Source organism: Grammomys surdaster, unplaced genomic scaffold (assembly GCF_004785775.1).
Source record: "Grammomys surdaster isolate TR1022 unplaced genomic scaffold, NIH_TR_1.0 318, whole genome shotgun sequence".
Classification (NCBI taxonomy): Eukaryota; Metazoa; Chordata; class Mammalia; order Rodentia; family Muridae; genus Grammomys; species Grammomys surdaster.
In genome coordinates this window covers 421,765-445,587 of record NW_021604737.1, presented here as the reverse complement: position 1 = coordinate 445,587, position 23,823 = coordinate 421,765, and the positions used below count along the sequence as shown (strand labels likewise).

The window sequence follows — 23,823 nt, the reverse complement described above, 5'->3', positions numbered from 1 at the left end:
TTCCCAGCACACATGTCAGGTGGCTCAGAACACCTGTTAACTCCAGCTCCACAGGCATTTTCACTCACACATACAGACATACTACTAAATGTCCTTCATCTATTAAAAGCCCTAAAAGCAATGAGTAAGAGAGTAGCAGTAATTTCTAGTCCGCATGTGATCTTAAATTGTTTTCTACTACAAAGCGTTAAGACTTTCTAAGAGAACCATCATTCCCTGTTAGAAGCATGTATATAAGCTGAGTTTGGAAAATCCTTTTCCTTCAGATTTAAGGAAGTTATCAAAGACTAATGCAAGGTTTTTTTTAAAAGACCATAAGAAATAAATTGAAGCAGTTTTCCAATGGCTAACAATAGCATAGTGTCCTATCTAGTAAGATTATTAACTGCAGAGTTAGAGAATTCATGATATATATTTAAATCCATGGGTTTATAATGATAATTTTAGACATTTTGTGTAATAATTAGAGAATACTGGAGAACCAGTTTATTTTTTTTAATTAAGCAAATAAGGGGAAAAAGTCATTATCTTGCCTAATCTGTAGGAATCCTAAAACCAGGAAACTTCTTTGTGTTAGAAAATTATCCAGGTAAAATATGTAGGGGGAAATGAGCGTATTTGTGACCCTGAGTTAATACCTAAGCATTAAACATGAACCATTACATAGAGAGAGGAGGGGCTGGAGAGATGGCTCACCAGTTAAGAGCACTGACTATTCTTCCAGAGGACCCAGGTCTAATTCCTGGTCCCCACATGGTAGCTCACAATTGTTTGTAACTCCTGTTCCAGGGGATCTGATACCCTCACAAAGACATTCATGCAGTCAAAACACCAATGTGCATAAAATAAAAATAAATAAATTTTAAAAAACAGAAAGCATAAAAGCATCTTGTGTTTCTGAAGAAAGAACATATTCTCACTTTGCCTCCGGAGACAGACTTTCCATCTGCAGTGCTCAGGACCCAGCTGCCCTCCAAGGGGAACTTGTTGAGCTGCAACAAGAGTGTACAGTCAGCATGCCAAGGTTGTACCAACATACACAGATCTTATTCTTGAGCAGATTTAGTGTATGGAACAGAAAAGGGAGATCCTGTACCACCCTCCAAAAGAAATGGCTTGAAAAGCATGTCAAGCTTTATAGAAAATAAGCAACACTAAAAACTTAAGCATGGTTTTCATGGGTGATTACTGCCCAGTAGAATTTCACATAAAACTCAGTCAAAGTAAATGGTGCATGTAAGATTCAGGATGTTAATAAAATAATATTTTAGATATTTATTTATTCAGTATGTGTAGTGGGGAGAAGGGAATGTGTGCCATGACCTGAATGTGGAAGTCAGAGGACAACTTGGAGAAGTCAGCTCTCTTCCACCATGTGGGTGGGGTCCAGGGATTGAACTCAGATCATCAGGCTTGGCAGTAAGCACATTCATTTACTGTTGCACCATTTCACCAGCTTGGCACGCACAAGTAAGTGTGTGTGTGTGTGTGTGTGTGTGTGTCTGTCTGTCTGTCTGTCTGTCTGTCTCACATATAGTAATTCTTAAAACGAAGGGATATTATATAGTTATCTAATACATAATAGGCATCACATGGCCTTGAGAAGGTTTGGTGCACTTGCAACAGTTCTCTTGCTGTTTATTTAGGAAGTGGAACTTCCACTCTATGAAAGTTTTCCAGTGCTTTCACCTGATTCAAATGCTAGCTAATTATAGGAGGAGCATGAAGGTGAAAAAAGAGGAAACACAGCATTAATAAGGGATTGGTATCAATCCGTGTTTGGCAGAAGTGATGTTAATGGAGCTAAACTATAGGTAAAATTAAGTTCAGTCACCAGTAAAACACACAGAGACACCTGAAAAAATGAAATACTTATAGAAGCTAATGAAACATGGTAATTTTGTAAATAAATGAATTTTAAAAGTACTTTATTTTAGAAAATAAGATAAAATAAGTCATATTTGCTATGATATAACAAAAATAGAAAAGGAAAGAGTTATGAGTGAAACAAGAGACATAAATAATAGATGCCTTTAAAGAACTGGAGAACTAGCCGGGCAGTGGTGGCGCACGCCTTTAATCCCAGCACTTGGGAGGCAGAGGCAGGCGGATTTCTGAGTTCGAGGCCAGCCTGGTCTACAGAGTTAGTTCCAGGACAGCCCAGGCTATAAGAGAAACCCTGTCTCGAAAAAAACAAACAAAAAAAGAACTGGAGAACTAAATTTATAGAGATTTAAAATATCTGGATAAGATATGACTTACCTGTGAGGTCAAAATAAACAAACCCAGAGAGAACTGCAAGTATTTAGAAGACAACCAGCAAGGCATAGTAGCACATACCTTTAATTCTAGTGCTTGAGGCCGAGGCAGGAGGCAGATCTCTATGAATTCAAGGCCAGCCAGAACTACATTAGTGAGACCCTGTGTCAAAAAAGAAAGACTTGGAAAGCATAATGGTACATATAAACAAATGTACAAGAGCAGTCGTCTAACAGAAAATTGGGATGAAAGGGCAGGGGTGCGAACTATCACTGTGCTTCTATGTCAGTCAGCAGCATAACAATGAGGAGCCTTCAAAATGTATGTGCTGACTGGGGGTGTAAGTTTTCCAAGACTGGTTATTAGAACTGAAGCTGAAGCAGAATGGCTCTAGAAGATTATACTTTGTGTCATTTCAAATTTTGCTACCCAAATCTTTTAATTTTTAAATTGTATTCATGACTTATGGGAGACAGCATGAATAAGAGCAAAAGTGCATGTGCATGTACATGAAATGCATGTGGAAGTTGGAGGACAACTTGCTAGAGTTGGTTCTCTCCTTCAGCCATGTGGGTCCCAGGGATGAAACTCAAGTCATTAGGCTTGGTGCCAAGTGCCATTAGTAATAGTGGCTGAGCCATCTTACTAGCCCATCTTCACAAAAATATTCTTAAAATTCTTAGCCTTCTTTATTAGTCGGGCACACTCCTGGGAATACAGTGGTTATTATAGTATTCTCTTTGGTGACAAAGAATTTAAAAGTATGCATCACTGGGAGCTTGGTAAGACGCTCTGCCTGTCAATGGTGTGTTTTGAGTTGTCACTGCTTAGGAAGACTTTATGTGTGTTGGGTTGGAGAAGTTACAATGAGTAACCATAGCTCGTAGCTCATTCTTATTAAGTGGCTAGCATTATTAGGTGAGGGTTTGATTTGGTTTGCTTTTGCGGTGCTGAGTATCAAAGTCAGACCCTCACACATGCTAAGAAAGTGCTTCATCCTTGAACGACATTTACATTCCTTGTCAAGAGCAATGTTTTTTAACCTATCTGTGTGCTCACATATGCACATAAATTGTTTCCATGTAAAACATTATAAGGAATCATAATCTGGAAAGGATGTGCATTAGACTGCTGAGGAAGCTAGGCCGAGGTGTGGATGCAGAGGTGGCACAAGGAGGCCTGGATTATTTTCTTTAAAAATTATGTATATGGGGTTTTGCTTGCATGTGTATTTATATACCATATATATGGACACTACATGTGTTCTTGGTGCCCAATGATGTCAGAGGTGGCATTGGATCGCCTTAGGATGGAGTTAAAGAGGGTTGTGAACCTCCATATGATCCTGGGAATTGAGCCCAGGTCCTCTGGAAGAGTGACCAGTGCTCTAACCATGGAGCCATCTCTCTAGCCCCTTATATACTTTTAATAGTCTGTTGTTTTTACTCTGGAATTTATTCTTTAGTAAGACCACAAATGTTCTTTTACTCCTAGATCCTTGAGAAGTATGTGAGTTCTGTTCTTTTCAAACTGGAATTTGAAAATGCTGACTGTTTCTTTGTTTAGTTTCCTAATGTCTTGATTTCTGGGACATACTCCCCTTTGACTTTCTACCAGCTCCTAGACTGCTTTATTCCAAATGTGATTCTAGAGTCATCTTCTTTTCCTTCCTCTGTGCCATATTGGTTTGCTCAGATTTTCACTCACTGGACCCTCTCTACTACAGGGAGCCTGCCTGACAAGCTCTGCACACTTTATCTTGTTGACTACCACTCACAGGTTAAGAACTTGCAAACCTTCCTTTCAATCCCAGACTTTTCTCATAAACTTCAGGAACTAACTTTAACTGCCTCTGGATGTTGCCACTTATATTCCATCAGTGAACTCTCAGAAATTAAAGTGCACAAGTGAAACTTGCTCCCCCATTTATGCCACTGTGTTCTTTCCTTTCTAAATGACAGCAACACTCGTCTGTCATCAGAAGCCACATACCTGGAGTCACCCCAAATCTCATTTCTTCGTTTTTCTTCGTTCTACCACTATGCGTGTTAGGCATTTTTTAAGTAGAGATGATTGAGGAAACAGGTAATAATAATTTTACTGTTTGTAGTCAGTTTTCATATTTAACTCATTTGCAAATCTTTATCTGTTATGTAAAACCTGGAAGTCTTTTACACATGCTTCCTGGTAATATGGAATCAGGATTTATGAGTTGAAATTCATTGTCTTTGATGAGAAAATAAGATTTTAAAAAAGTAGAACGTTTTATATGCTGTGTTCTATTATTGCTATGAACTCTTTAATTTTGATTCTTCAAGAAACCGTAGCTTTGAAAAGCAGCATTTGTTAAAAACCTTCCACAGGACAAAGTGCTGCAACAGATTTTTCAGATAAAAGCTATTTTTTTTAACTTACATGTTTTAATTAGAGTAGGACAAATCTTCTAGAACCTTTTTAATTTTCCACTGATACTATTTCCTGTGTTCATCAGCTATGTATTGATTTTTCAGAATATTTATTTTCCACATGGTGAATATGCCTGAATTATTGCTTGATCAAAGTGCGTCAAGGAATGATGCAAAAATTATCAGTAAGTATCACACAGCAATTCTGGAGTTGCTGAAGACTGATGGAAATATCCAAATTTTATTCTTTAATTTACCTGAGGTCCTTGTTAAACTCAACATTATCAATATTCAACCAGTCAAAATTCCTAATGCTTTTTTAATGGAGAATTAATTTAACTATTTGCCCATAACTATTTGTATGTGAAAATTTCACAGCATGATTTTCCTTCAGAAATACCATCCACGTGACAGATACACTTTAAGTGTTGCAAAAACAGTTTTACATATGTAGCATTTCATATGCAATTTATTCCATAAGACATTGTGCTAATGCCAGTTCTGCTTAAAGCTGTCCTGTAAACTGTTTGCTGTTAATACCAATCCCCCAACCCCAGGATAAGGAATCTGTGCAGAATGTCAGTTAAAGCACTCCAGTTTTCACCATGAGGAAAAATGTCCGAGAGAAACAGTATATATTTAGTGATGTCATCAATTGATTCCACTTTTGGCGCAAGATCCTACTTTAGAATGAACAGTATAATCAGCAAACTGTCCTCACTTAGTGAATGAACTACTTACTGCACTTGGAATAGCAGTTTTGTACCACGTTGGTCAGACATTTATGATAATACCGCAGGAATACATGTCCTGGTTAACACAGCTTATTTGGATAGAAGTGTATGGTACTTAAATTTGCATAATTCTTCAGTTGTATATCCCCCTCCTCAATTTTCTAGTTCTTTTTTGTTTGTTTTGTTTTGTTTTTATTTTTTCTAGAGAGTCTCTTGGCTGGCTTTGAATTTGCTAGGTAGACCAAGCTGGCCCCAAACTCAAAGAAATCCACCTGCCTCTGCTTCCCAATCCTGGGATTAAAGGTGTGCACCACCACACCTTGTCTGTTTCCTAGCCTTACTCAGTGTCATCTTAAGTGCAAAAATCCTTTCTACCAGTTAAGAATTCTGTCTAATGATTGTACTTACTATGAATAACATTCTTTTGTTATGATGAGATTTCACTCATACCCTTGCTTGTGAATTATAGTTATGGTAATGGAGATGTGTGCCACATTGTACCCCTCCATTCCAACTTTCCAACATTCACTAGTTACCAGACTAGAGACTTTATTAACAATAAATACTACAAGTAATATTTGCAGTATTCCAGCCTTTTCATTTAAGGAGTGCTCAGTAGACAAATTTTAAAATGCCAGTTATTGTTAAAAGAACTATTCACTTTCTCCATGTCTTCTTTGGGTGGTAATCTGGCCTTTTAAAAGTAGCTGCTATAAACTTTAATCATCTGTACATTTCAGCTTAACCCAACAAATGCTCTGTCCTCATAAACTGCTATTAGGGTCTTCTGCAAGACGATGAGCACTTTGAAAGGAGAGTGATGCTGTGTCTTCCCCTGGGTGTATGGATCATGAAGTACACAAAATGTCTAGAATTGTGAATCATTTCTCAGTTGTTAAAATAGTACATTCTACTATTGTGACAAAAATATTGTCATAATTTATGAAACTATTTTTCCTTAGTTTTATATTTTAATAGCTATGTAAAAAATAAAATACTGGTGCATACTTGTGAATTTGTAACAATTAAAAGATCCAAATAAGCTAATATTTAAGTCAGGATATATCAAAATTTTTTGTAAAATGGGCTATATGATATTAACATTTTAACATAGAAAAGCATGATCTTAAAATTTTTCAAAGCAAAGTTGGGACTATGACAGCCATAGAAAGAAGTTCTTTGTGGTGTTTTAGAGTGAATATTATATCAACATTTTTGATCATTAGTATTTAGACTTCATGCATACCACATTTTATACAATAAAGGCATTAGGGGGTTGGAGAGATCGCTCAGCAGTTTAGAGGGCTGACTGTCTTGCAGAGGACCTGGGTTTGATTCCCAGCACGCGAATAGAGACTCAAAACCTTCTGTAGCTCTTGTTCCAGGAGATCCAATGCTGCTTTCTGACCAGGCATGTACATGCTGCACAAACATAGGTGCAGGCAAAACACACAGATGCATAAAATATTTTTTTAAAATCTTAAAGAAAAGCATTTTTGTTGATAGGCTAGAATTAAAAGATTTTTTACCATGTAAATAGTATTCTTGTTCCTTTCCAAGTATCATGTTGTAATAGTTTTAGTAAATTTAAAATATAGATAGGATTAGACTGATTATAAAGGATGAAATCCATTTCTTACCCTGAGAACTCAATTTTATTAAGCCAAGACTATTAGCAGCATTCTTGGTTGCATCTGCTTTGAGGATGTTCAGTATTAGTGAGCACCATGCTTGTTGTTCACTTTTAACATATCACTGTAATACTGGTACATAGAGAAATATTTAGAAATCTTATGCACGGAAGACTAAGTAAGCATGCATCATTACATACAATATAATATTGTTCACTCAGTGGAAACTTAGTAACCAAAATGCCAGAAATTCCATGATACTAATCTCTGTGCTGTCTCATCTGTTTTATTAACAGGGATGCTATTCTTTACAAATATATTTGAATTATAACTTTTAAGCTTTCTTACATAAAGATCAGGTTGCTCTTACCAATGCCTTAAACAATATCCGTTTAGTTCTTTGTTAAGTCAGTACTTCAGATTAATACACATTTAATTATATATTCTATATAGATTAACAATACATCAGCCTAGGCCAAAAGCCTGAGAATTTATAATTCTAGGTGAAATAATTGTTAATGGAAAATATTTATGAAGTTGTAAGGAGAGAACCAAGAATGAATGCCTAAATTACCTAATGTTGCAAAATTTCATTATTTAAGTACTAGATGAATAACATTTGTAGCCAGTTACTGATGAGCCAGGGCTACATAATGAGACCCCATTTCAAAAAAAGGAAGCAAAAAGTAACATGTTCTCAGGCTTATGGCCAACCTTGACATCCTGGGTTGAGTCCCAGGAACCCAGAGGGTGTAAGGAACAAACTAATTCCCTCCCATTGTGCTCAGACCCCCAGAATCATGCTGGAGCATGTTTATGTATGCCCCTCCAGTAACCTAGTTACTTTTTAAAAAGAGGAACTTAGGAGGAATAACATACCTTTTTTTTTTTTTTTTGGTTTTTCAAGAAAGGGTTTCTCTGTGTAGCCCTGGCTGTCCTGGAACTCACTTTGTAGACCAGGCTGGCCTCGAACTCAGAAATCTGCCTGCCTCTGACTCCCAAGTGCTGGGATTAAAGGCATGCACCACCACTACCACCATCCCCCCGCCCCCCGGCAGGAATAACATATCTTATATCCTTGGTTTGCTTATTTCACATAAATGGGACATCGTAGTCATAGCTTCTATGTTTTCTGGATAGCTGCAAATGAGTATGATGTAAGTAAGTCCTTACGGTGAGTCTGTGACATAATTACAACAGTGCCTATTACTGAACAGCTAAAATTCTATGTAAACATACCTTTGAGCAGATCCCTTAAAAAAGACTGTTCATTTAAAAAAAATTGATTATATAATACATGCATTTAAATGAACTCAAGTTAACCAGTTTCATATCCAAAGAAAAATGCTTTTCTTAGTCATGGTAAAAGGACCTCCCTGTGATTTATATATTCATAATAGAATATCTGACCCTGGGTGATTTTTGTCCATTTTCTTTAGTGATGTCAAAATTTTTGTAGTGATATTTGTTGTATTTTCAGAGATATAAAAATACTATTTTCTTTCTTTTGTTTTTTGTTTTGTTTTTTGTTTTTTTGAGACAGGGTTTCTCTGTGTAGTTGTGGCTGTCCTGGAACTCACTCTGTAGACCAGGCTGGCCTCAAACTCAGAAATCCACCTGCCTCTGCCTTCCAAATCCGCCTGCCTCTGCCTCCCAAGTGCTGGGATTAAAGGCGTGCGCCACCATTGCCCAGCTTTTTTTTTTTTTTTTTTTTTTTTTTTTTTTTTACTATTTTCATAGAATTAATTTCTATGTTACATTTTGACAGAGAGGAGTTGGGTGGTGAGTAATTAAGGGATATGTGTAGAATGTTACAGTCCTTGGTGATATTTATGGTAAGAGCAGATGCTATACTTGGTTTTCACCATCAAACCAGGAAGAAGTTTATTTCTAATGTAGGTTTTACTTTTAAACATATTTTCCAGCTGTTGATCATGTTCTTTTTCTTCTGTGTCACCCTGAAACACCTAATGGTAATTCTGTTCCCAGTACCTATTATTGCAGAAATAAAGTGAAAAAAAGTTAGTTACATCTGATAAGCTTCTTTCCAAATACACATGACATCTTTCTTCCTATATGGTAAATTAAAACACTATTTGTTTGGAGAATTGAGGTTTAGAAATACAAATTTAAGAGACTACAGAAGAACTGGGGCGTTAAGTTTGTAGGGTGCTTCTCTTGAGCTCACGAAGCCTGGGCTGAATTCTTAACACTGTATAAAGCAGTTGTGCTGCATACCTGAAATCTCAGCATCCAAGAGGTAGAAGCGGAAGGATCGGGAGCTGAACACAAGCCTGAAATGCAGGACATTGTTGAGAGAAGGAGAGGTGAACAGACAAGACAAACAGATACTTTCTCTTTTTAAGCTACAGTTCTCAATCTGATGTGAAACATGTCAAGATTTGTTTTCTAAAAGGCAGCCAATGTTTTTCTAACGTTTAATTCCTTGTCTAGGTAGCATAAGTTCTATTTATGGGATTCTTTCTGTTTTTGTTTTTTGAGACAGGATTTTTCTGTGAAACAGCCTGGAACTCCTGTCCTAGAACTTGCTTTGTAAATCAGGATGGCCTTGAACTCACAAAGATCCACCTGCCTCTTACTCTCCAGTCTTGAGATTGAAGGTGTGTACCACCATGCCCAGTTTATGTGATCCTTAAAAATACTAATTTTGATTCATGCAGAGCAAAGGAACGACTCCAAATAAACAAATAACAGGTGCTTCAATTGCGAACATTGTTCCCTAGGAGGCACCAGAGAGTCTAAAATTCAACCAGACTGTCCAGTGAGCAGTCTCAACCAGAAGACCCAGGTTAGAAATAATCTCAGCTACTGCTGACAGGTCTGTCTCTTAAGGGAAACTGTTCCTTCAGCTAATGTTTTTTTTTTCCTTTACCAATATGAAAAGAAATTCAGAGACTGGAGGAAAATCAGCTGGGTGAAGTAGAAGAAGGCCCGAGATCAACGAAACAGTTGATCCTGCGGATTTGGAATGGCAGAGAAAGAAAAAGAGTAAATTCTCAGTATTCTGAGAAAGTAGAGACCAGTGACTCCACAACCATATCTACCAAAGGCTGCTGTCAATCCTCAGAGGCCAGAATGTTCCTTGAGATAGGTTACTAAGACCAAACATTGCTGAAGATCTAAAAAGAAGGGCAAACTGGGAGACAGAAAACAAAGGCACTGAAAATAGAAGGGAAAAAATGCTTTTACACATATATCAAGGACTTAATTTTTTCATAATGCAGAAGGACAAATGTTGGAAAGTAAGTTGTTTGGTTTTGTTGCTGGTTTTTGTAATAGAAGATTTGTATTTTAGGTCAAAGGGTTTGGTTTTGTTTGTTTGTTTCTTTGTTTGTTTGTTGGAAACAAGATCATATAGCATATGGCCCTGAACATCCTAATCGACCCCAGCCACACAAGTACACAGATTATAGACATGCTTTTTATTCATTCACTCTCTTATTCTCTCCTCACCCTTCCCTCCTTTTCTCTCTCCTCCTTCCTTCTATTTTTTTTTTTCTGATTTTATTTCTTTTAGAACAAGTCTTGCCATGCACCCCAGGCCAGCCTTGAGCACGTCAGGAATCTTCCTGCCTTAGTTTCCTGAGTGCTAAAATTGAATGTGAAAACTAACACAACCAGTTTGGGATTATTTTTTTATGGAAGAGAAGAGATAGTTAAAATACACAAAACTAGTGATACACATCACAAGTTTTAAGGATAGAACAAGAAAACCTACTGCATAAACAAAGACTAAGATTAAGATTTTCATGAAAATTTCTAGGATAATAGCAATGATCTGGCATACCTTAGAGCTGAATATTAGACTTTTTGTGGAAAATGTTATCAAAAAATTATATGTTAGGGCTAGAGAGGTGGCTCAGTAATTAAGAGTATGTACCGCTCTTCCAAAGTACCTGAGTTCAGTTTCTAGTACCCACAGCAGGCACCTCACAACTGCCTGTAATACAAATCCAACACTTCTGGCATCTGCAGGCACCTGTACTCACATGCACACACCCATACATAGACACAATATACATGTAATTAAAAGTAAATCTTAAAAAGGAATTATATGTCAATTGTTCTGATAAGCAACTTAGTCCTCGCTCTTGGGAGGCTAAAGCAAGAGAGGGTCAGAGGTTCAAGGCCAGTCTGGGTTTCATAGTTAGGTTATATCAAAAAGTAAAGTCTCCTCATACATATATTTAAACTAAATTGTGTACTACATTGTACTGTCAATGATGAAAAGGCTTTTTTGTTTCCTGATGAGCAAGGAGAAGAAAAATGACAAAACCACAGGGAATACCTCAGGGTAGATATGCAGGAAGTTCAAAGTATATGGGCTTTCCAGAATGACAGAAGTCAGTCAGTAATACACTGGGTGGACAGAGAACAGACCTTAGGGGTAGAAACTTGGTGTGTTCACTAGAACTTCATTAAATAGAAATTAATTCAAATTTAATACTTTAAATGTGTTATGAAAATTAAGTTATGAGTGTCATTCTCTTGGGTAGTAGCATTATTATGGAATTTTAGTCTCTTGATTTTACCATCTGTTTTCCTGGTTTTCTATCATAAACTATTTTACTTTTATGCGAAAAGGATAATAAATATTTTAAAGTGAATGAAACCTCTATAGCTTATGAACTATATAGCTTATGACTATTTTTAAGATTTATTTTATTTTTTTGTCTGTGTGATTGGGTGTATAAATGTGTGCCATGTAACACAGAGGCCAGTAGGGTTCATCTGATACCCAGGATCTGGAATTTTAAGCTCTGGTAAATAACCCAGTGCTGGGGTTGGGAACCCAACTCAGGATCTCTGCAGCAGCAGCAAGTGTTCTGAAAGCTGTAGGCCATCTTCTCCAGCCCCAAACCAAGGACTGTTTAGTAGACTGTACCATTTCCAAACAGCCTACAAACACCATACCAAATGTAAGGATGCTTTTCTTAGAAGAATTCCTAATGTTAATAAAACCCTTAATTTTAAATACCTTATGCTAAGAAAAGGACTGTGAAGAGGGGTGGGAGGTATGGGGTAAATCAGGGTGGGCTGCAGGGAGGGAGAGGCATTCTCACAAAACTTGGTGATGTAAAGTCTATGTCAGAAGTAAGTCGAATAATTGTTTCTCTGCTCCTTTTAAACATAGATTGGTTAACCACCCAGGCTCAGATTCTACCACTCTTTGTAATCCCAGGCTTCCTGAATGTATGCGCACAGATTACACGTCTTTCAGGGTCAACAGCACCTCACCTCAGGGGAGGAAAGTCAATCATCACATGGATACTCATTCAAAAAACCAACTCACAGAATTGGAGTTTGATAAATACTAGCTTTAAAAGTTTTTGTTTTTTTTTTTTAAATCTATCTTAGCTTGATGATGTATTCCTATATCCCAGCACTTGAAAGGCTGGCACAGAGGGAGACTTAAGATCAGCTTTGGTTACATAATAAATCCCTATCTCCAAATCAAAAACAGTAAAAGTCTCAATCTTACCACGTTTTTACGTTAAATATTCAAAGCCACATATGATGCATTACAAACTATTTACCATTACAAGATCAAAATTCAAATTCACCTACCCCGTTTACTAGTTTATAGACACTTGTGCTAGTTGAAGTGTGACTTTCTTACACAGTTATGAGTTAATCAATTTTATGTGATATTTAGATATTTGTGCCCACATTCCTTGCTTTTTAGATATGATGTCTGCAAATACAAGTTTTGGAAAATTCATGGTTAAATCATGCAAATGTCAAATGTGTCTGAAATATTAATTTAGTAATAATTACTAAATTAATCACTTGATTAATAATTAATTAATAATTAATAATTAATCACTTGATTTAATCATATGTACTAAAAAAACAAGCAATGGCTGAGCTCTCTGATCATGTTCAGATATTATGTAGTGTTGTATTTCCCCACACTTGCTTCTGCTCTGCTATGGAGCCTACTATTAAGTAACTTGAAAGTCTTTAGTGAGAGACCAGGGTGAAAGGTTAATGGATAAGTGTTTACTTTGCAAACGTGAGGAGCTGGGTTTGATCTCCAACATCCAGATTTAAACCCAGGCCTCTGTAGGCAGCATATGTATATGTACAGACCTATAATCTCAGTGCTAGAAAGGCAGAGGCAGGAGCATTCTGGGGGCATGTTGGCTGACTAGTCCAGCCAAGTCAGTTCCAGGTTCAGTAAGAGACCTTACCTTGAAAGATAAGGTGGGGACAGGGGCAGGCTGGAGAGAAGGCTTAGCATTTAAGAGGATTCAGTTTGCTTGGGAGCACCACATGGATGCTCACTACCTCCTGGAACTCCGATTCCAGGGGACCTGAGGCCATCTTCTGTCTTTTGTAATACTGTATACGTGTGGCACACAAACATTCATGCAAGGAGAACACCCATCATAGATAATAAAAACAAATTCATTGAAATTGTTTTATGTGCATGGGTACTTTGCATGTATGTATGTTTGCTAGATGTATGCCTGATATCCTTAGAGGCCAGAAGAGGTCATCAGCTCCCTGTAACTGGAGTTACAGAAAATTGTGAACTGCCATTAGGTGCTGGGAATCAAACCTGGGTTCTCCGGAAGAGCAACACTTAACCACTGAACCATCTCTCCATCCACCTCTACCCCCTCCATTGTTAATTTAAAAAAATAATAATGAGATATTGAGCCTTAGAGACACAATGATCTCTGACATGTAGGCACACAGACAAAACAATACCTAGTGGAAGACTGCACATTGACCTTTTTTCGGTGCATTTTCATGTGTACCACAGCCTACAATGTAGACTTGCAAGTTACCTGGGCCTTCAAACTTTCCCACAGTCTTGCTTACTGGATTTTCATGATTTTAGTTGAGTTTTTAAAAAAATTAAGTTTTCTATCTCAAATTCAAAATGTCTCCACATATCAATATACAGTGATTTCAGTATTTTTTTTTTAAATTTTTATTTATTTATTATATGTAAGTACACTGTAGCTGTCTTCAGACACACCAGAAGAAGGCATCAGATCTCATTACAGATGGTTGTGAGCCACCATGTGGTTGCTGGGATTTGAACTCAGGACCTCTGGAAAAGCAGTCAGTGCTCTTAACCACTGAGCCATCTCTCCAGCCCCGTGATTTCAGTATTAAAGGAAACTTGTTTCATAAGAAGATTTTACTATGAATTGAGAAGGGAAAGACACTAAAACTTTACTATAGGGTTTTTTTCAATTTTCTTAATTTTTCTTATGTCTAGGTATATGTTGAACTTTGAGAATAACTCTCTAGCACTAAGTATGGACCTTAATTAAATTCTCTGTATATAGTATTTAAATTATTTATATGCTTATTTTGCCTATAATTTTCCTTTAAAATGTATTAATTTATTTTATCTGAATGGGTGTTGTGCCTGCATATATGTCTGTGCACTGGTGGAGGTCAGAAGAGGGTACTGGGTCATCTGGAACTAGAAATACAGATGGTTGTGAGCTACCACATAGGTGCTGGGAACTGAACCAGGGTTTTCTGGAAGACCAGCCAGTACTTAACCATTTCCAACCCTTTGTCCATAATATTCAAATAAGCACTGCCATAATTTATTTTAACACTTTATTTATTGAGAGAGAGATACACATATCATATGAGGCATGCCTGCGGAGATAAGAGGACAACTTGTGGTAGCTTTTCCTCCTTTCATGGTGGCTCAAACTTAGATCAGCATTCTTGGCTACAAGTAGCTTTTTCCTCTGAGCCAGCTCTCCAGCTTCTGCCATTTAATTTCTTTATGTCTTGATGCAATTCTAAAATTTACAGTTTGCACATTTATTCAGTATTAGTTATCTACTTTACGCTAAGCATTATAGAATTTTCTGTTTTATAAACATATAAAATGTTCTTAAACATTTTACTTATTTTTAGCTTTTAAGCGTATTTTTACATATATATATATATGTGTGTGTGTGTATGCCTGCACATCTATGTGTATATGTGTACCACGTTCATATAGGTGCTCATGGAGACCAGAAGAGTGTGACAAACCTCTTAGAGCTGGAGTTACAGGTGATTGTGAGCTGCCATAGAGGTGCTGGGAAGTGAGCCTGGGTCCTCTGGAAGAGCAGCCAGTGCTCCTAACTGCTGAGCCATCATCTCTCTAGCCCTGCTATATGCTTTTTTATATGTTTTCAGGAAGTTATATCTTATGTAGGCTTGCACATATACTTAAGGATTCATTGGAATATGGAAAGCACATTAGAGATGTTATGGAACAGATACTCCTCCTTCTACCCATTGCCTTTTCTTGAAAATGGACAGTTTCTGTTGTAGATAGCTGGAATTAAAATGTACATCTTTAGGAATGACTCCAACCATGTGGTAGGGAGCAACTGGGAGTTAGCATTGCTTCCTAAACCACTCCAAATAAACTTAAAAAGTGCATGCTAATGCAGATAGATTGTGAAGACAAACTGCCTCTTCCCAGCAGATTACTTACAGTACTGTGTGTACTGTACATGTGCACGCATGTATATTTCTGTGTATAAATCTTAACCCTGCACTTATTCATGAATCTAAAATATCTCCTAGAGATAGGTTGATAGAAAATAAGGAATAAATGATTAGAATCTACAGAAGTAAGCATGAACATTGTAGGACACAGAAGTAGCCTGGTAATATGGCCACTCTATACAAAAGAAGGAGTGAAAGGTGAGAGTGTAGAATACACTGACGTCAAAGCACCCTTACTCACTCAGTGTGTAGTTGTGAGCAGACTTCATGGCTCTGCTTGTGCGTCCCTTCATTGACTGTAGTAAGATTTGGTCAGTAGTAAATTGTGGGAGTGGGAAACTCTTGAAATGAGAAGATATAAATTATGATCTATAATTCTGACCATGATGTAGGCTGGGCAAGAACCTGGGCTGAGATAGTGCCTATGGGGATAGAGAAAAGATGGATTTAAGCATAGCCTGCAGACCAAAGCTTCAGTGTTGAAACTTAAAGATTTGAGTGTTGCAGATGGCTCAGAGGGATTTTTATTAGTATTAATATTGTGTATCTGGGTGTGGACATGTGCCACAGCACGTCTGTGATGGTCAGACGGCAAGTTTTGGGGATCGGTTCTCTCTCTCTGTCATTGGTTCCAGGGATTAAAGTACCAGTTGTCAGGCTTGGCAACAGCCATGTTTGCACAGAGCCATCTCCCTATCCTAACAAAGTTTTACATTGGGAAATGGGATTCATTGTTACACCAGAGATAGAAAATGCTGGCTTCGAGCTGGCTCTTGTGGAATGAAAGTTGTGAGGTGAATGTTTTAAGTCCTGATTCTTAAGGCAGTGGAAGTGGAAGAGAACCAAGGAATTTGACCCAGTTAAATTTCAGAGGAAAGATGATAGATTGACTTCAGACTTTTTTTTTTTTTTTTTTTTTTTTGGTTTTTTGAGACAGGGTTTCTCTGTGTAGCCCTGGCTGTCCTGGAACTCACTCTGTAGACTAGGCTGACCTCGAACTCAGAAATCCACCTGCCTCTATCTCCCAAGTGCTGGGATCAAGGGTGTGTGCCACCACTGTCTGGCTGACTTCAGACTCTTAATACAGAGTCTTGTCCCTAAGGTATATGATATTGATAGAATATTTGTGGGGTTTTTTATGTGTAATACATAAGGCAGTCTGTTCAAATCCCCAATGTCTATTGACTCTTATTAGACATTTAAAGTGTAATCATTTTGTTAAATACTGACCTAAAAGTGTCACATCAAAATCCCTTCGCTTGTTATTTTACAGATTTTTGAGGAAGTGACTTAATATATACCTTTATGTCTTCATTTGTCACACCTGCTCTGGTTGTCTGACCTGGACCTTTTGGAATTATTGGTTTTGGTTTTTGGTATTTTGGGGGTGTTGTTGTTGTTGTTTGTTTGTTTGTTTGTTTGTTTTGTGGTTTTTCAAGACAGTTTCTCCGTGTAGCCCTGGCTGTCCTGGAACTCACTCTGTAGACTAGGCTGGCCTCAAAATCAGAGATTCACCTGCCTTGAGTACTGGAACCTAAGGCATGCACCACGAGAGCCTAGCTATTTGCTTGATCATTTTGACAACACAGTGACACATCTCTTGGATACTAGGAGGCAGAGGCAGGCAGATCTCTTGAGTTTGAGGCTAGCTTGACTCCACAGAGTGAGTTTCAGGACAGGCAGGGCTACATAAACCCTGTCTTGAAAAGCAAAAAATAAAGAGAAGATGAAACTTACAGTAAACTCAGTAGAGCCATTCTTTTAAATGTCCCAGTTTGTGCTTAAGTTGCCTTGAGATATATAAGAACAACTGTCAACTGTATTTAAGGGTTTTTGCTAAAAGTAAAATACAGATTAATTAGTTTTTATGGACAGGAAAGATAAGATAACTAAAAATTTAACAGTTGCATCTTGTTTTCCTCCTGTTTCCCAAATAAGATGTTGAGAATATGTTGAGATAAACTTTACAGGAGATTTTTTGTCAGAGACAATTTTATTTTTATTTTTTATTTATTTATTTGTTTATTTGTTTGTTTATTTATTTATTTATTTTGGTTTTTCGATTTTTTTGAGACAGTTTTTCTGTGTAGCCCTGGCTGTCCCGGAACTCACTGTAGACCAGGCTGGCCTCAAACTCAGAAATCCACCTGCCTCTACCTCCCAAGTACTGGAATTAAAGGCGTGCGCCACCATTGCCTAGCCAGAAACAATTTTATAACGTCTATTTTAAATGCAAGTTCATATTTGGTAGTTAAGTAGATTTCAAATACTAGAAAGTTGAAAACTAAAAATGGTAAAAGAGAAAAAAACAACAAAAAAACCAACTTAGGATAATGGTAACCATGACATTTAAATATATTTTATTTAAAATTTTTTATTTTTTGTTTTTTAATTGTTTTTTTTACATTCTAAATGTTGCCCCCCCCTCCCAGTGCCTGATCCAAGAGTTTGTCACTTCATCCCCTTTCCCTTTGCTTCTAAGAGGGTGCTTCCACCTCCCACTCCCCTCACCCATCCCCACCTCCCCCTCACTTAGGTGGATACTCTCCCACTAATGCCAGAAAGGCAGTCCTTTGCTATATATATGGGGAGAGGGGGGCCCAGACCAGCCCCTGTATGCTCTTTGGTTCGTGGCTTAGTCTCTGGGAGCTTCCCAGGGGTCCAAGGTAGTTGAGATTGTTGGTCTTCCCATGGGGTTTCCATCCCCTTTAGCTCCTTCAGTCCTTCCCCCAGCTCTTCCATAGGGGTCCTGGACCTCAGTCCCATGGTTGACTGTAAGTCTCTGTGTCTGTCTCAGTCAGCTGCTGGTAGAGTTTCTCCAAGGACAGCCATGCTAGGCACCTGTCTGTAAGCACAACACAGCATCAGTAATAGTTTCAGGCCTTGGTACCTCCCCACAGGATGGATTCCAAGTTGGGCTGGTCACTGGGTATAGCTGGGTCTTCAAGTAGAACTATTTCCAATTTTCTGAAGAAGCCCCAGATTTATTTTTAGAGCAGATGTACCAGTTTGCAGTCCTACCAGCAATGAAGGAGTGTTCCTCTTTCTCCACATCCTTGCCAGCATGTGCTGTCACCTGAGTTTTTGATCTTAGCCATTCTGATTAGTGTAAAGTGGAATCTCAAGGTTGTTTTAATTTGCATTTCCCTGATGACTAAGGATATTGAACATTTCAAGTGCTTCTCAGCCATTCGAGATTCCTCTCATGAGAATTCTCTAGCTCTGTACCCCATTTTTTAATTGAATTATTTGGTTTCTTGGAGGTTAACTTCTTGAGTTCTTTATATATTTTGGATATTAATCCTCTATTGGATGTATAGTTAGTGAAGATCTTTTCGCAATCTGTAGGTTGCTATTTTGTCCTATTGACGGCGTTCTTTGCTTTTCAGTTTCACGAGGTCCCTTACTGATCTTAGAGCCTGACCCATTGAGGTTTTGTTCAGAAAAATTTTCCCTGTGCCAATGCATTCAAAGCTCTTTCCCACTTTCTCTTCTGTTAGATTCAGTGTATCTTATTTTTTTGTTGAGGTTCTTAATCCACTCATACTTGAGCTTAGTGCAAAGTAATAAATATGGATCTATTTTCATTTTTCTAGATGTAGACTGCCAGTTAAACCTAGCACCATTTATTGAAAATGCCTTCTTTTTTCCGCTGTATGGTTTTGGCTTCTTTGTCAAAGATCCTGTGTCCATAGGTATGTGGGTTTATTTCTGGATCTGCGATTCTATTCCATTATCTACCTGTCTCAGTACCAATACCATGTGGTCTCTATCACTGTTGCCTTGTAGTACAGCTTGAAGTCAGGGATGGTGGTTCCTCCAGAAAATCTTTTGTTGTTGAGACAACAAAAGGAGATCAAGAGGATACAAACTGGAAATGATGAGATCAAAGTATCACTATTTGCAGGCAACATGATATTGTGGTAGATATTAGAAATGAGGTGTCCAGCTAGCTCCCAGCTTAGCCGCCATCCAATTTCCCACTCCAGTGCTCCACACCGACAAGAGCTCCAGAGCTCCAGAATCTCATCACCAAGCTCTCTTAAGTTCCCACTGGTGGATCACTACCATGCCATTCCTGTGCTTCAATCCCCCACGGCCTTTGACGGCACATCACACAAACTCAAGCTTTGCTGTTGTACCTTTCTCTCTCGAACTTGGTCAAGTCGCCACAGGAAGAAAAATAACACATAGAGTTTAGAAACAATGGTAACTCAATTTCTGGGCACAACAACTAAAACCTAATCTTTTAAGACTTATTAAATCTAATCCTCCAGTGGTGGATCCTTGTAGATCCACCATGATACCGGGAAACTCTACCACCATATCTTGTCCATGTATTCACCCCACCCCCACCCCCTGATCCTTGAGGGAATAAGTTTGATGAAGATGTCCTGTTTAGGACTAAGTGCTCCAGAGTTGCTCATTCTCTGCACATTGTTCAGTTGTGGATCTCTGAATTCCCATCTGCTGAGAGAAAAAGCTTCTCTGATGAGGATGGAGTGAGACACTGATCTATTGGTATTAGCAGAATCACAGTAGTAGTTTTCCCCTCAGCCTGTGGACTGTCTATGTCTCAGATTCTTAGCCACTCTAGCAGTGTCAGATGGGTGCTTTCTCAGAGGAGTTGGTTACTCTAATAACATCTGTGCCACTATTGCACCAGCAGGCAAGTGGTCGTTGTAGGTCTCAGGGTTTGCATCTGGGTGATGTTGATGATTATTATTCACCTCTAGTAGTGTACAGAGCACCTTCTAGCACTGTGAATGCTAGTCAGTACAGATGAAACTTCTAGTTGAGCACCAGCTGAACTTCTCCATGTTTAATGACTCATGTAAGTGCTGCCTGCCACGGTAGGGCTTTACCATCTGGTTGTGGGGAGCAACTAGTAACATTGACAAGAGCCTGCGATGTTTGATGGAAGAGGTTCATGGGACCCTAACCATGGCCATTTTGACAATAGCAATTGGAAGATTTGGAGATGTCAACACAGCAAACATCTGCTAAAATAGATAAGAGCAAAGATCCTTTTGAAGTGATTAGTTCACTGTTATCCAGAACCAGGTTTATCTGTATTCCTGAGTAAAGTGAGCTGAATTGAAACTTAAAGCTGCTTAAAGAAGGAAAGAATTTGTCATCTTGGTCTACACATATATTGACATGGAGAGGGAAATGCTCTTGGCTGAGAACCACAGATAACTCCCAAGAAATCTGAGTAGAATATTCCTGATACGTGTGTGACTCAGAGCATAGAACCAGATGGATTCATAGGAATATTTCTAGGCTCCCATATGGATATTAGTTAATATCTGGCTAAATTATTTACATTGGAATTTATAGGGCTTTTTCCCCAAAATAATATGCATATTTTAAAAACTATGAGGAAAGAAAAAGACATGTTTTGCATTGAAAAGTATCCATTAGTTTGTGAATCAGGAACATAAATGACAAACCTCATAACTCTGTATGCTACCTGCATGTATGTGTAATCCACTAACGCATATATTCCAAGTTGGTCATAAGTATAAGTATTATATTATGATATCAAAGTGAGAATAAAATTATTCTAATTATAAATAAAATAATTGATAATATATTGCTATGGTGGGCATAATACCAGAAGTTATGTCTTACATTAAAAAGTAGTAGCATATATAAAAAATAAGCTACATGAGTACTTACAGAAACCAGCATTACCATAATCATTTTGCATCCATTATGAACTGAAACACAACCTTCTAGTCACAAAAGAAATAACATCTGTTGTGCTAGGAACCTGAAAGTATAAAAAAGCTTTAAAAAAAATCATATTCATTTTTAAATCTGGAGTTTTTAAAGAGATGTTATTTTGGTGTGTTTCCCTTCCCTTTTGTACTCTCATGCTGACACACTGTTGTTCCAAAGAATACTGTATACCAGTTTTTTCCAAATTACTAAATTCATCTGTACTATCAGCTAGTTGAAAGCATCCTGTCTATTCAGTAAAGGAATTAATTACATTTAAGTATAATAAGTTTATTGCAGTAATACTAATGAGGACTGGGAAGATAGCTCAGTGGGTAAAGTGCTTGCTGCACCCAGAGCCCATGTGAAAGTTGTGCATGGCAGTTTACAGCTGTAATTGCAATGCTGAGCTGGAGTGGTGGAGACAGGCAGATCTGGAGAACCTGCAGGACAGCCCATCAGGCCTGAAGGGTGAACTCCAGGATTACTGAGACACTGTCTCAAAATGGGGGTGGAAGGATTGAGGAAGACATCCCAGTGTCTGTCTCTGGCCTCTATACACACCCTCACAGGCAACTACACTCCCACATATATGAACACAGAAACATGAGCACGTATAGTAATGAAGAGCTGGGAGCATGGGAGCATGTGACAGTGGTGGGATGTTTGGCATATCTGATTCTGTTTGATACATAATACAGTGAAATGTCAAAAAGACAATTTCTACCATCCTTAAATGAAAAACAAATGATGTGCGCTAGGCACTGTGATTTGAGTTGCTTATTTTATGTATCCATTGTTAATCCTACCTGAAATTCTTACTCTTCATGAATTAATTTTGTGCTGCTTCTCTAAGAAATATTCATTAATTCTATGATAATCCTAAGCCAATAACCTGAGTATGCTTTGTGGAAGCAATCTCTTCAGTAGCTGCAACACTGTATAAAATTAAGAGTGCAGTCTTTGCTGCTTGATGCAAGAGCTGTGTTCTTTTCATCTTGATTCCCCTAACACTCCAGGCCTATGTGTAGAAAGTTTTACTGGGGTTTTAGGGGACAAAAAATTCTCTGTTTTCAGTGGACCTAATCCAGTGAGAAACAAACTAGATGGAAGCCATAAAAAAAAAAAATCTTTGAAAACTGCAAGAGAAGAAAAGTCCTTGAGTTGAAATATAACCAAGGTACATTGGAGGTAGAGGCAAAAGAAAGGTATCATGAGCTCAGGACTAGTGTGGGCTGCAGTGAGACTCTATAAACAGTAATAGTAAATCATGTATTCTGTGATTTGTTTAATCAAGTTTGAAAAAAAGTTCTGACCTTTTGATGGTAATAGCACTATGTTTTGATCCTTTTACAGCAATGTTGGTAATGGCAAGTAGGATTTTAAAGTATATTTACAAGCCTTTAAAAATACCATAGCTATGAAACTGTATCACTAAGTAGAACTCTTTGGATATTTTTTCCAAAAACAAAGATTGTGACCTTTGAGAGATCTTAGTACACTGTTAGATATCACACAGGTATGAATGTTTCTGAAATGTAGTGTTTTGCATGAAGAGTATATAAGAGCCAGATAAAATGAAGCTTAATATATTTGAGCAAGTGTACAATACTAATCTTTTTGAATATTAAGTGAAACATTTAATTACTACTGCAGTTGATTTGTTTTTCTCCCCCTGGGTCAGATGTCTCAGTAATCATTTTATAGTCCTTTTTAATGTTTGTTTGTTTGTTTGTTTGTTTGTTTGTTTGTTTGAGACAGCATCTCTCTGTGTAGCTCTGACTGTCCTTGAACTCACTCTGTAGACCATGCTGACCTTGAACTAAGAGATCTACCTGCCTCTGCCTCCTAAGTGTTGGGATTAAAGGTGTGCACTGCCGCCCGCCGGTGTACCACTAAGCAGACCTTTTTATTGTCTTACAAGTTTTTCAGTTAAAGGCCCTAGGTATACAACCTGGGGGCCAGGGAGGTAAGGCTGCTGTAAAAGCAAGAGAACCTGAGTTAAATCAAAACACCCCTGGGAAATCCAAGCAAGGCCATTGTCTATGACCCTTAAAAATACACTGAGGTAGATACAATAGCTTGGCTATAATTTTATTTTGTTTTGTTTTGTTTCTGAGATAAGGTCTCAGTATGTAGCTTTGGATGGCCTAGAATTCAATATATAGACCAAGCTGGCCTCAAACTCACAGAGATCCACCTGCCTCTGCTTCCCAAGTACTGAGATTAAAGGAGGCAGATGGATCCTGGGTACTCATTAGTCTGCATGTCTAACAAAAATGTTCTTGTTTCATTGTGGGGATAACGTGGTTGCTTTTGTTTTTAGATGGAGTTTTGCTAGGTAGCCCAGGCAGCTTCATAACTCATAATAGTTTTTTTTTCAACCTCACAAGTATGGGATTATACACATGAGCTAAAAACTACTCTTGGCTAAAAGCTTCTTTTTGTTTAAAAAAAGATATAGTGAAATAAATTCTATCAAGGCTTTGATCATGCTTATTCAACAGTTTGACTGTAATTTGGTTTGGTTTGGTTTGGTTTGGTTTGGTTTGGTTTGGTTTGGTT

The 23,823-nt window shown here is 37.8% G+C and overlaps 1 protein-coding gene across 3 annotated transcripts in view; it reads left to right on the top strand.

Annotated features, from left to right (window-relative positions):
• Nucleotides 1-23,823, top strand: part of Ankrd12 (ankyrin repeat domain 12) — a 97,253-nt gene that overhangs the window by 51,839 nt on the left and 21,591 nt on the right. The gene's annotated exons all lie outside the window — the stretch shown is intronic.